We start from the raw sequence: 14,409 nt of genomic DNA, 5'->3' as shown, positions 1-14,409 counted from the left end.
GTGATTTGTTTCTTCTCTTTTCTGTTTCCACTATGGGTTTTCTCCAGGCTGCAGCTGACATTTCACTTAGACTGATGTTTCCGAGGATGGGGTCTTCCGTTTCACTTGCACTGAGGTCCCTGAGGATGGGGTCTTCTGTTTCACTTGCACTGAGGTCCCTGAGGATGGGGTCTTCCGTTTCACTTGCACTGAGGTCCCTGAGGATGGGGTCTTCCGTTTCACTTGCACTGAGGTCCCTGAAGATGGGGTCTTCCGTTTCACTTGCACTGAGGTCCCTGAGGATGGATGGGGTCTTCCGTTTCACTTGCACTGAGGTCCCTGAGGATGGATGGGGTCTTCCGTTTCACTTGCACTGAGGTCCCTGAGGATGGATGGTGTCTTCCGTTTCACTTGCACTGAGGTCCCTGAGGATGGGGTCTTCCGCTGTCTTGATGTTCTCATAGTTCTGTGTCACTTTCTGACATGCTCTTTTCCTGATTCATCATCTCTTACTGGCAGAGAAATTTCTCTGTGGCTGTGATAGGCAGAATGGTGGACATCCTTCCTCATGCCTGCCCAAGAAATCCTCCACCACAAAACTGAAAATGAAAATAGGAAAACAAAACATGGCCTGATAATTTTTGTGAGACTCACTTTGTTTGTGAGATACTTTGTTTTTAAGTTGGAATCTATTAAATTTTGAGCAACCTTCTGTAGTAAATATCAAAATTAACTCAGCGGAGATCTAATGAACTAATGAACAAGTAGGTATGGCTGCCAAAGAATCAAGTCTCTGGCTTGCTATTGGCAAGTATGTGAAAAATTGCATCTCTGATTACTGAGCACATCTTTTTGAGTAACATCTCATAATAAGCCTGTCTGATGAATTTTTCTGCTTGTTTGCTTGATGGTCAGAGTCCATGCTCTTCTGAATTGAAGGTCATTGCCATTTCAAAGAACACACAGCATATGATGTTTTATTATTTTGGGGAAGTGCTTTCTCATGTATGTCTCTGGGACTAATCTCATGAGGATAACTTGAGTTTTATGGTGTGAACACACTTAATGTGTGTTTTATGGTCATGTAAGGCACAGTGACATTTGAAATCATTTACTCCACCTTAGGGGCTATGGAAGGAAACAGTTTTCCCAGGCTTCTTAGGTGATGAGATAGTGTATGTTAATGAAAAGAGCTGTGTGGTGGATAAACAGTTACAACCCCCAAATAAGAATGTCTTCTGGCTTCATGGTTACTGTAGCCTACTGAGCATAGGATTCTGACAAACTGGTTTTTTATTTAGCTTTGTTCTTTACACAATATCCCACAAATTGTGTAGTGGCCAAAGTTCTCCTTTAAGAATCTCCAGAAGCCTAGGCCCTGCCACAAATGGCAAATGATGTGAGACAGACTTTGATCCCCATGCAAGGTCTCACCCTCCCTGGAGAGAGGATGAGGATTGGAAATGGGGGGGGTGTCAGTGGAGGGCATAGGAGGATGGGAGGGAGAGGGAAATGGGATTGATGTGTAAAATAAGATTGTTTTTTATAAAAAGAATCCTCAAAAGCTAAGAATTTTCACATTTTCCAAGAGGGTTCACATATACTTTCTTTTAAATATCCCTTTTTATTTATTTTTTTAATTTTACTTCTGCCTTGAGTTATAAGCCTTGAGGTATTATGAATCTGAGTTATTTTCTGATCGATAACATAGTTTGGAGAGCATCATCCTACCTATTTTTTCTAAATGAATTTAATTACTTTATTATTTTTTTGCTGGGAATTGAACCTAAGCCGTTAAACGTGCTAAACATTGACTCATACCAACCTTGTAAAAATAAAGTTGCTTTGGAAGACAACTGGAATTATCATGCATGTACTACCTTTCACCACTGTGTTGCTATCAGTGCAGAAATCTGTAAGTATAAAGGGATTTTCATGACATTAACCCAAAACATGAAGGATATGTTCATGTGTGTTCTCATGCATGCAGTTACTTACTTACTGGAAAGAGACTTTGGGAAGTTTCAGGGTTACTTATTCTTTCAGAGGTTCAGTCCATCATTGCACAGAAGATGAGGCAATATGAGATATAAGGTAGACTAGGAATCAAAGAACAGAGACAGAAGCATGCACAGGCTAGTGCAGCTTCACATCCCTAGTAATCTGCTACTGTTAGCCACATTTCCTCTACTATAGGTTCCAAAACCTTCCAGAAGAGGCCCACAAGCTGAGATCCCACTGTTTAAGTAAACCCATAGGTTCATTTTAGATTGATGCCATAATAAGGGAAAAGAAGTGACTTTGTAATGTAGGATAGGAAACTGCCAATAAATAGCTTAAATACCCTATACAAAAAGTCAGTAAAAGACAAAAAGACAAAAGAATCAGTTTGAAGGTATTTCTATTGGCCAAATGAAGGTGACCCAAGTGTCTCAATGATGATAGCAATGAGTTACCACCCCTTTAATAAAAATTTGCATATATGCTAACATAAAGGAATGTGTAACTGGTAGAGAAACAGAGTGATTTCAGAATAGAGAGCCAACTGATACATGTTAGAAGTAGAAATTTAGTATTTGGCAGCCACTAGAGGAGTTTGATTCAGTTGGGTTTTGTTCAGAGGTAGCAGGATCTGCCAAAACCAAGTGGAATCCCAGGTTGCTAATCTGATCCCTCTGCTTGCATGCCTGTAATAGAAGGCTCTGCTCAATTGCTTTTATTGAAAGAGTTCTTATATTAGACACTGATAATCGAATAGTTGCAGAAAATCAGATTATTGTTAGAAGTTCATCGCCTCAGGCCTTCTGTTGGTGGAAACCATATTGTCAGTCCAAATTCCAGGTTCCAAAGAAGTAGATTATGTGTCTAAGTTATTATAGCTCTCTTTGATTTACTTCTGTCATAACAGTGAGTAGATATTGAATAGAACCTTAATAGTGTATGGCAGTGGTGTTTCAGTGTTATATACCTTGCTTGTGAGATTTCTGGTGAATATCAAAGAATATGTTCTACTTGGAAACACACTGGAGTGTTTTCATTATTCACAGACAATAAGACAACTATCTTATGTGTAGCTTGTCAGGATTCTGAAACAACACGTTCACATATTCAGTGAATTGTATATGTCTATGGAGAGACTTAGGGATAGAGAAAACAACTGGGTAACAATGTGTTACCCATTTATCATCATGATTGAAGGGAATATTCATGATCTGGCTTATATGTGTAAGTTTAAATTATTTCAAAATTGCAAAATTGTATATTTAGGTTTTTTTTTGGGGGGGGGGGTGTCTGGTATGCATGTATGTATGTGTTCACATTTGCATAGGCTCAGCATGAAAAGCTGCTCCAAAGTTGGTGTTAAGGAATTTCCTCTATTGCTCTTTATTTTATTGTATATAGAGGTGGGGTCTATTGCTGAACCTGGGGATAGCTATTTCCAACTAATGAAGTTAGCCAACCTGCTTCTTATGCTTCCTTCTGGAATTCTGGGTCTTGCCACACCGTCCTGGCTTTTACCTGGCTTCTTGTAATCAGAATTCTGGCCCTCCCTTTTCTCAGCATAGACTTTATGCACAAAGTTAATCTCTCTGGCATTTTACATTATTTTAAATGGAATGAAAAGCTTATTTCTTGGGCCACCCACAGGTTCAGGCTCTTACAAACTTTCTTGCCTCCTCTTCACAGGTCCATCAGCCTTGAGTGGATGAATATGAGAAAGACAGCCCATTTAGGGGTGAGTCCTCCAAGGACTCTCACACTGTGCATAGTGTGCATTGAGGGGATCTCTATGTTAATTAGCATTTCACTGCAATGAGAAACTTCTGAGAGTTGAATGATGGCAGCTATCAATAGGCACAGGAGTAAATCACAAAGAGTTATTTTATCACTATGTTCATGCGTTAGAACCCTAGTAATAAGTCTCTCTTCCTCCATGGGCCATGATTTAACAAATCTCACCTGCCTGGCTCCATTAGCAATGCCATTCATGGTTTCTATTTAGTGTAACAGGCCTTAACGTCAATAATGAGGTGGTTGCTTTCTTCTACAATATCTGTGCAGCTATTTCGCCTGGCAAGTAACTATTGCAGTTAACATGGTTCATATAGCCTGTTGAGACTGATGATTAATCTTCTCCTTCAGTGTGTAGTGTCTTACAGCTCTATGAATGCAAGTCACTAGAGATGATGATTTTAACTGAGCCTCAGTCTGGTTTTCCATGTCCTATGGCATACGTGTGTGATGCTGTTTTCAGCAATAGGAAAAGTCTTACCCTAATGTTGTGGAGGGTTACCAACAACCTTTGGCAATAGCTTATAATGTTTATGGGGAATGTCTATGGAACCCCTTTGACCAAGGACTCAAAAAAATGTAACCTGTTACTGGTATTGGGGTTTATTTAGTAATAACAGAGAGAGAGAGCGACAGAGAGAGAGATGGGTCATTGATTTCCCCATTACATGTTAACTACAGAAATACATACATATGAAAGCCTTTACAATGGTAGTATGGCTTTGCAAAAGGCCTTTAGTTTTAATTATCTTTGCCCATCTCCCTTCTTTGTGCTCTCTTCCTCCTCCCTTCCTTATACAATCCTCTTACCTAATTTCCTAATTTCCCCATTATTCCTTTATAATACCTCATTTTATTTCCCATACCATGGAAGATATTTCCTCCCATTCTGGGCCCTTTCTAGCTATGTAACCTTTGTCAATATTCCAAATGAGACACACATCTAAAGCATAAAATCTAACACACGTATAAGAGAAAATACACCATGTTTGTCCTTCTGAAACTGGGCTATAACATTTCAAGACTATTCTAGAGAAACTGTTTTCAGAAAGAAAAAAATCAGGGCTGGTACACATATGAACTTACAGATGTTATGACAGCACATGCAAGATCTGCTTACGTTCATGCCTGACAAAAAAAAATACCACTATGATAAAGGAAAATTGGGCACACAGTCATACTTGTGATGAGTAATCTATTTGCAATTGCTAACTGCTGGGAAAAGGAAGGCAAGTTTTCTTCATTGGAGTGACCATGAGTTTATCAACGATATTCCAGGGCAGGTTTAGGAGTAATTGACCAATACAAAACAGACTACATGGTTTCTTTTCTTTTTAAGAGACAGAAGATGAGTGGCAGAGATCAGAACAGTATCTGGGAGGAGTTGGGGGATGGGAAAAATTTGATCGAAACATACTGTATAAAAAGTTTGTTTTGTTTTTTTTTTTTTTTTTTTGTGTTTTTGTGTGTGTGTGTGTGTGTGTGTGTAATTTATTTGTGAAGGTCTGAAAGAAGACACTGCAGTGAGATTGAATAGAACAGGATAGGATGAGGATGGATAAATCTGAACGGCCAGACAGACATGGTGTGTTGAGCAATGGGGCTGCTTGGAATATGGTCATCAGCACAGACGTTCTACTGGCTGCTCTTTTACAGAGAGAAGCAAACATGCAAAGCTTGCCAGCGACACTGCAGCTCAAACATTCTGCTTTGTCCTTAACGATCACCCTAGAAAACAAGTGATTAGCCAAGTTTAATTTTCACAGAGCACTGGGACCATCTAAACACAGTAAGATTTATACAAAGTATAACAGATTCCTTAGCTCAGACCAAAAGCTGTGGCTCTTCTTTATTTGTTGGAAAAATTCTTCTACATGAGCTTCTTCCAAATGGATAAATACACTCACTGTGAGTAATGTGGTTTGTTTTGTGCATAGCATACACTTCTACAAGAGAAGAAATCTTCCACAATAGAAGTGGATCTTGTTGAAATGGAAGTATAGTTGGTAATTAAAAAAAAAATTGTGTTGTGCCATCAGCAGTGACTGTCAAAATATCAAAGGCACAAGATAAAAAGCAGCAAATGGAAACATATAAACATATTTAAATATATGACATGAGTAAAATTTTGCTTGCAAAATATTTGTGTGTGTGTGTGTGGGTTATGTGAATGTACCCTTACAATATTTTGAAAATTAAAAGTTAATAACTCATTCATTTTAGCGTTCCTACCCAGGATACAAGGCTGACATCTTTCTGCAGAGGAAGTGATAGCATTTTGATGAAACTTTGTATGATTAGGATTCCTGCTGTGGACCTGAAGTGATCTTCAATGGGAAATGAGAAGTCAGATGTCCAAATAACTTCAAAGAAAAGTTTTTACCAGCCTTATTAGTTTGTACTCAATTTAACATAAGACTGAACATGTGTAAGATTGTTTCGAAGACATAAAGTAGGCAAAACTAAGGCAACAATGCATTAACTTCCATGTGTGAAAGGAATCATGGAAACAAAACTGACACAATATGTGGTCAGTCTATGAGCTTGAGTAAGAATGTGAATAATATTAGGTGACTCAGCCTGGATTCTGAAGCAACAGTAAACCTATTGACTATTGAAAGAAATTGTGTGTAAACATGCATGCATGCTTGTGAATTCATGCACATGTTCAGCCAGTATCTTCAGGAAAGGAACTGAAGGAATTAAAACTAGGCAAACATGGTTAGCACAAAATTTTCAAATCTGATCAGAACATATATCCTGGCTAGCTAGACACAAGCTAAAATAATTTGAGGAAAAGGAATCGGAATTCAAAAAACTACCTCCATCAGACTGGCTTATGGGCAAACCTCTGTTGCATTTTCTTAATGTGTGAGTGATGTGAATTGTCTATCCCATAGGAAGATGGTCCTGGATGGTATAAGAAAGCAGGATGAACAAGCCAATAGACAGCATTCTTCATGACATCTTATTTAGGTCCTGTCTCCAAGTTCTTGCCTAAGAGTTCTTGACCTGACTTCTTTGACTGCCACTTTGTGTGATAAGTTTACTATTTAGTAACCCCTACATGAGGAACTATAGGCATCTTAAAGCTGTGAGAGTGAAAGTTGGTCTTCCTCAGGAAAAAGCACACTAATTGTTATCCAGTGCCAAATGGTCAACCCTGAAAAACTGAAGGGTTATGTTTACATCCATATATATATGAATGTAATAACAGTCAGTAAAAGAAGAAGCCGTGAGTTTGAAGAATGTTGGAGAATGGTATAGGCAAGGGTTTGGAGAGGAAGGGGAAGGAATAAATACTGTGAGTATATTATCTCAAAATAAAATAAATTTAAACAGATAAAATAAACCCTTTCTTGCCCAAGTTGCTTTTGACCATGCTGATTTATCACAGCAGGGGAACCCTAAGGCTCGTGATTCTCAACTCATGAGGGTGAATACCAGGAAGCATGGGCCACTTGGAGCCACCTCAGAAGCCTGGCATGGTGGCTCACTGGTCCTTACTCTCATCTCAGCTTTGTTTGCCCTCCCATCTTATGCCAAATTAAACAACTTCCTTGGAATGTCTAAGCTTTCTTCCATTCTCCAAATCCATGTTTAAACTTTGTGGTCATCAAACTGAGAATTTCCAAGACATACACAAGCACTTTCTAGATGTGCATTTTCCTTTTGTTCTTTTCCCTAAAATTCCTCTACTTGAGTTGTCCCAAGTCCCCTCTCAAACACTCCTATTTATAAAACACTTCTATTTTAAGATCCCCTTTAGATACCTTGTGAATGTAACACAGCCTAGGGTCGCCAAGAAGAGAATCTCACTGAGGGAGTTTGCATGCCTGTGGGCATGTATGTGGGGGAATTGGCTTAATGAAATAGTTTGCGAAGACCCATCACACTGAGGACAACACTGTTTACTAGGCAGGATGTCTTCAACTGTTTACAAGTATAGAAACTGAGCCCACCACAAACAACCATGTGAGGATGTAAGTGTTCATTTTTGTGTGTTTCTACTCTTCACTATGCATATGACATGAGCATCCAATTGAAGTTCCTGACTTGATTTTTCTCATAATGAGGTTTAAGGTGGAATTACAAGCTTAAATACCTAGCTTTCTCCCCTATGTTGCTTTTTTGTCAAGGAATTTTTATCCACAACTTATCTTGTTTTTAGAAAATATTTTATCTTCTGTCTTGGATATTTGCCCACATGTATCTGTGCACCATGCTCATTTCTGGCGTCTACAGAAGGTAGAAGATGTCAGTGGCATTACAAATGGCTATGGCTGCCATGTGGGTTCTGAGAATTGATCTTGGGTTCCCTAGAGGAAGTAAACTTATCATTTCATTTGATTCTATCCAGAAAATTCCTGACTTCTCTCAACTTGAAAAGAGATAACTAGATTAATTTTCTAAAATTTAACCTCTGAATTTTCAGCTAAGTTACTTTATTTTCACCACAGACTTTCTGATGGATATTTTTCTAATGTATGACACTGTTCATTGCTATTAGTTTTTTAATATTCTGATGAGATGGCCTTGTGATACTCTGATCAATACTGTGGGCATGGTTTTATATCGCTCATCATATCACGGGACGTTCTTCCTACTGTGTTTTTCCTACTCATTTCTAGTCTGTTTGAGGTTCTCATGCACTGTGTTTTGTTTCTCCATGAAACCAGTCATCTTGGACAATACATCAATTCACTGTCAGATTTAGCAACTCTATAGCATTTGCTATTATTCCTATTCTTCTGACTTTGTGTTGCTTATTGCTTGTGAATCTCCATGACTTAATTCTGCAGCTTTGCTATTCCCTGTAGTACATAAGGCCCCTGATGTATATATATTTTTTTTAAATTATACTTTGTTTGTGTTTCCAGTTCTTCTTTTTACTTTTAGGAGTTACACTTCATTCAGGATAATTTAGTTTTGTGCCAAGGGTTAGTGCGATTTCTGTAAATCCCTTGACTATGCCTTCTTTATGAACCCTTGGCCAGAGGATATGTGTGGGAAGGCTCACCTAAAATCTTACAAGTTTACTGCTGTATTTTACTTCCCAACTGTGTGTTATTTGAGGTCTATCATGGGTGAGCCATTGGTGGCTTCTGTTTTGCCTTACTTGAGCATATGCACAGATTTGTAGAACTTCCGGAACATGTCCTCTAGATGTTAGGTAGATTTCTTCTTTTTTTTTCTCTCTCTCTCTCTCTCTCTCTCTCTCTCTCTCTCTCTCTCTCTCTCTCATTTCCTATTTTAATAATTTTTCTTATTTTACATATCAATTCCAGTTCCCTCTCCTTCCATCCTCCTGTTGAGCAAAGGGATCAAGACCAGGCTGGAGAAACCCACAGAAACAGCTGACCTGAGCAAGGGGGAGCTCATGGACCCCAAAGTGATAGCTGGGAAACTAGTATAGGACCAACCCAGACCCCCTGAACATGGGTCTCAGGTAGTTTTAAAGAGTCATATTCATGTAGTTCTTTGTGATTTCCTTAATAATGCCTGTTGACAATTCCTATTTTTCTCTAACCATAATTCTAAACTTCTACTTCTAAGAATTTGTCAGTAGTTCATAATATCATGTATCAATTAACCTCTACTTCAAAACAACTAAAAATTTAATGATAATTATTTCCTTAATTTTTTGATATTATTACTGCTGATTAGAGCAGGCATGGAATCAAGTGACGTTTATGGGTACTGCCCATATCTTAACTAACTTATATGTTCTTAAATAGAGTGATTTTGTGATGCAAATTCTTATTTTTATAGATTTTCTATGTAATATAAGATCCAAAAATATACACGACATAACTGTCCTCACTACCAGTTGCTTTTTGCACTCTCTCTAGCTTAGTCATGGCTAGTTTAAATTTTAATGAGTAAATGATCTCTTCTTAAGCTGCCTGTCTTCAGCAGGTGTATTTTTCCCCACAAAAAAACCTGTAATACGTAACAAGTAGTCAATATAATGCAGGCGCTGCTGAAGGCTTCTTCCTTAGAATATTTGTTAGAACTAGTGACTTCTTTTCTGTTCAGCAATTTGTCATGATTATTAATTTTTATAAGTAAATGAGTATTTATGGGCATTTCCTGATGGTGAAAGAAAGACAAGTAGAGTTTTGATGTATGTATCATGACATTATCTTTTTCATACGTGTGTGTGTGTGTGTGTGTGTGTGTGTACATTCTAGGGTATATATGCGGAGGTCAGTAAATAACTTGTAAGAGTTAGTTTTTTTTCTTTCAACACTTTGGTCCTAAAGATCACACTAAGTACTCATTCATCTGTGGATTTTAGACCTAGAGCAAAGGATCACCAGCCTATAATTCACACCGCCAGAGGAACTAGGATACAAGGTGGATTCTAAGAGGTTCATATAAAGTCCCTCACAGAAGGGGGGAAGCACATAGCACATGGGGAGGTGAGGGGGGGCAGTGAGTAGAGAGGAAACAAGGAGAAAGAGAAGGGAAGGAGAGAGGGACTAGGAAGATTGAGTCAGGGGAGGAATAGACAGAAAAGTGTGTGTGTGTGTGTGTGTGTGTGTGTGTGTGTGTGTGTGTGTGTGTATGTGTGTGTGTGAGAGAGAGAACATAAAAGAGGGAGCCATTATAGGATTGGAGAGAAAACTGAACCTAGAGAAATATCCAGACTGACTCCAACTAACAATTAGAGCAACAATGGGAAGGCTACCATAAATGCCCTTCCCTGATAATAAGATGGACGACTAACTAATCCACCATCATGGAGCCTTCATCTAATACCTGTTGGAAACAGAAGCAGACACCCACAACTAAACACTGAGCCAAACTTGAATCCAGATGCAGAGAGGGAGAACAAGACCACGCTGCAGAAACACAGACAGCTGTCCTGAACAAGGAGGAGCTAACTGGCCCCCAGACTGATAGCTGGGAATCCAGCATTGGACTGACTCAGGCCCCCTAAATATGGGTCTCAATCAGAAGGACTGAGCAGTCTAAGGGACCTCGAACAGTAGAACCAGGATGTATCCCTGGTGCACAAAAGGACCATGCGGGCACATCCCCCATGGAGCGATACTCCCTTAGCCTAGAGACAGGAGAGAAGTTCTATTCCCTACTTCAAATGACTTGACAGATTTAGATGACCCCTCCTGGATGGCATCACCTTACATGTGGCTACATTGGGAATGTGGGGGGGGAGGGATAGGAGGGAGAGGGTGGTCTGGGTGCATGTGGGGGGGGGGGAGAAGGAAAAAGGAAAGGAGGGAGGGAGAGGGACCTGGGATCGATATGTAAAATTAAAAAAAAAAAAATCTTTCCACTAAAAAAAAGTACATGCTGAGAGAAATGAAATGACGAAAAAAAAAAAAAAAATCACACTGAGGTCATCATGTTTCATGGAAGACTATATGACTATATTCTCAACCATCTTTCTGGCCCAATGTACTATTTTGTTTTTTTTTTTTAATGTATGTATTACTTGAGCAAAGAAAAATATCTAGAACGAACATGATAATTAAGACAATAAGAGAAGTAATTTTAAAGTTATGTGGGCTTTAGAATAAAGAGAATGGATTATAAAATTAATTATTCTAGTCATTAATCAGGCATATTTTATGGTCATTTTGTATGAGGATTATTAAAAGATGTCATGCAAAAAGGACAGTCATAGAATCAAGATTTAAAATTAAAGCAAATTACAAATATTAGAAAGACTTGGCAGGAAAGAAATGGCAAATTTTTGGCAAACACAAATGTGAATTTGTGAATTTTAATTGGAGAGTAATTGGCTAGATCAGTTGGTTGTCATGGTGGTTTGGAAAGAAGAGTATTTTAGAGTGTTCATGCTAACTCTGAAAACTAAAAATGACCTTTTGTTCTGGCACATATAAATGAAAAAAAAAAAGTCACACAAACAGAAGATTTAATTATGAAAGGAAAAACAAACATTCCATTATCTGTCTGGGTTTAACCTAGGAAAAATTGCTGTAAATCATAAGATGACTCCAGTTCTTCCTTGTAAACATCTCCAATTCAATGTTTTTAATATGATACTCTTAAATACAACTGAAGACAGTCATGCCATGTTCAACATCAGTATATAGGAAAACACACCCAGTACCGTATAATCTTAGACAAGAGAGTTAAGCATGTGCTGCCCACAACATAAAACACAATGAAATAAGAGATACAGATATTATTTTTTCTCCTTGCTCTCATATTCAAGCAGAGTGTCACATGATTGTGGAATCAGGAGACAGTTGAGAAGATGATAGAGGTCAATAGATAGCATCTTAACCCAGATTTCTAAAGGTGATCTGATGTATCCAGTTACCCTCCTTCTCTTTCTCTCTCTCTCTCTCTCTCTCTCTCTCTCTCTCTCTCTCTCTCTCTCTCTCTCTCTCTCTCTTTTCTAGTCCTCCATCATCTTGGATGCCTTTGAGTTTTCCTGTGTTGTATGTTTGCATAGGCACCTTCTAGGAGACTTTATTCTTTATAATTATAGTTGGTAGTTGAATTCATTGTTTGCAAAGTCCTCAAAGACATCAAAATTTTAGATTTTTTTAATTCCTTAGTATTCACTGAAGAAATTATAGACGACATTTTCTTTATGTATCTTTTTGACAAGAATTGTATGAATAGCATGTGGAGTGATGACATAAATACAAATTTTTGTCACTGCTGATATTTTAAATCTAAATGATTCTCTAGATACAGATGTTTTTTTTTCCAGTGTAAAACCCTGGAACCCGTAAGAGGATGGAAGCTGTGCTAATGTACAAGAATGCTGAAAGCATAAAAAAAAAATAAAATAAAATAAAACCTGGTGGGAAGTGAACCTTGTTTTTATAAGATGAAATCATGCTGGACTCTTGCAGGCCTTTGTGTGGGTAACTAAAATAATGGATTAGGGAGGACAAAGGAATATGTATGTTACATGGAATTTTTTAGATAGAAGAAAAATTCTTCATCAAAGGCTGTTAAGTATGTGAAATAACTGTAAAATTGAGGTAGAAATGAAGAGTTGTTTAGTGATGGATGGGCATTTTGCTTAGTATCAGAAAACAGGTGTGTGCAGGCTTTTTCTAGATGAGTAAAGATGAATATTAAAATCCTCTATAGATTGCTACAGGGTGACCTGTGTATTTAACCTAATCTGGGAAAAGAGCAAACCCAGGAAACCTCCCACTGTCCATATGTCCTGGAGACCTTTTGCATAACAAAATGAAATGCCACTTCAGTGGGTGGACAGCTGCTGAAAATCCCCAGAGGTAGGGAGTATGCTGAGAAGCTGCAATCACATGTAAGAGAGAGGTTATGGGGAAAAAAAATCATCATCTAAATTCTTAATATATTTACAAATAAGATTCATGACTAAGTTTGGGATTTGTAATATTTGTAGATAAAGTCACAGTTCTCCATGCAATGAGAAAAAGAGCGGTGCATCTACCATAAATTTTCTTTCCTCACAAATACGAGTTTAGGAATAATCATTTACATAATCAGTATAAACAATATATTGATGCGAAAAATAATGCACAAAAATGAAAGATTTCTGGTGTTCACAATATTAAGTCACAATTTTATCAACAGGTTTCTTGAATTTTTTTAGGGCTGGGATGTACGGTCTGCACCACGTCTGTGTGAATGTTATGACTGTTATCTTGGTGCTTTTGTGGGTCTCCTAACAGAGGAGCAGTGTATTTCGAACTCTTTTGCCTGGTTTCAGGATTCTATTCCTTCTAATGAGTTCCCTTGTCAAGCCTAGATATGAGGACTTTTGCTTGTCTTCTTGTGTCTTGTTTTGTCCTGCTTGGCTGTCATCTCTTGGAAGGGGAGTAGATCTAGGGGCGAGGAGGGGGGAGGGACCGAAGTGGAGGGAGGGGAAACTGTGGTCACGAGTACTGTATGAGGGAAGAATCTCTTTTCAATAAAAATGAAAACAGAAAAATAATGAAAAGAACTAGTGATGGTGGGAAGTTTATGAAACTCATGGCTATTCATTGCACAGGGAGGAAAATACACTAAAAAATGGTTTCATTCAAAACACCAGTGGATGTGGAACCTGGGTGCAATGGAAGGATGGTTTATATCTATTTCACACATCCTAGTGAAGCTCTTAACCCTCAAAGTTTTGGTGAGATTTTGGGGCTATGTTTGGAAGATGAAGTCGTGAGGACAGAAGCCTTAAATAGCCTGGAGAGGTATCATATCAGAAGCCTTAAATAGCCTGGAGAGGTATCATATCCCCTTCATCCATATAGCGTCATGATAAGAAGATAGTTATGCATTAAAAATTTGAAAGCCCCTTACCAAACACCTGACCATATTACCACCACGGATCTTCAGAACCATTGATAAAAACTCTGCTTTAATTTATAAGGGACCCAGTTCCTGTGAATTTTGTGACAGCTGTTAGAGATAAAGGCAAAAGCTTTTGTAATAACTTCTATATTGAAAGATCTGTATGGTCTGTATATCTTACTATCTAAATATAAACAGGAGATGAAATAAATGCAATAGTTTGATTTCTGATTTAAAAAAATAATGCTCTGGTGATTGTTATAAAAGGTTCTAGTAATATTCTGGCTGGATTTTTAATTTGAAACCTGTAATCTCTAGAACTTCCAGGAAACAATAATATTGTAACACTTT

The sequence above is a fragment of the Phodopus roborovskii genome, unplaced genomic scaffold, assembly GCF_943737965.1.
Source record: "Phodopus roborovskii unplaced genomic scaffold, PHOROB, whole genome shotgun sequence".
Taxonomy (NCBI): Eukaryota; Metazoa; Chordata; class Mammalia; order Rodentia; family Cricetidae; genus Phodopus; species Phodopus roborovskii.
Note: the sequence above shows the minus strand (reverse complement) of the source record.